Here is a 413-nt window from a genome sequence, read left to right as displayed (position 1 = left end):
GCAGCGCTGCAGCACTGCACTGAGCTGGTGCAGCTGGGTGAGGTTGCAGCGCTGCAGCACTGCACTGAGCTGGTGCAGCTGGGTGAGGTTGCGGCACTGCAGCACTGCACTGAGCTGGTGCAGCTGGGTGAGGCTGTGGCACTGCAGCACTGCACTGAGCTGCTGCAGCAGGGTGAGGCTGTGGCACTGCAGCACTGCACTGAGCTGGTGCAGCTGGGTAAGGCCGCAGCGCTGCGGCGCTGCACAGAGTGGCTGCAGCTGGGTGAGGTTGCAGCACTGCAGCACTGCACTGAGCTGGTGCAGCTGCGTGAGGCTGCGGCACTGCAGCACTGCACTGAGCTGGTGCAGCTGGGTGAGGCTGTGTCACTGCAGCACTGCACTGAGCTGGTGCAGCTGGGTGAGGTTGCAGCGCT

This window comes from Lagopus leucura, unplaced genomic scaffold (assembly GCF_019238085.1).
Source record: "Lagopus leucura isolate 7727_CA_CO unplaced genomic scaffold, USGS_WTPT01 31375-0_obj-0_obj, whole genome shotgun sequence".
Lineage (NCBI taxonomy): Eukaryota > Metazoa > Chordata > Aves > Galliformes > Phasianidae > Lagopus > Lagopus leucura.
The sequence above is the reverse complement of the archived record's forward strand: the minus strand, read 5'-3'. Positions refer to the sequence as shown.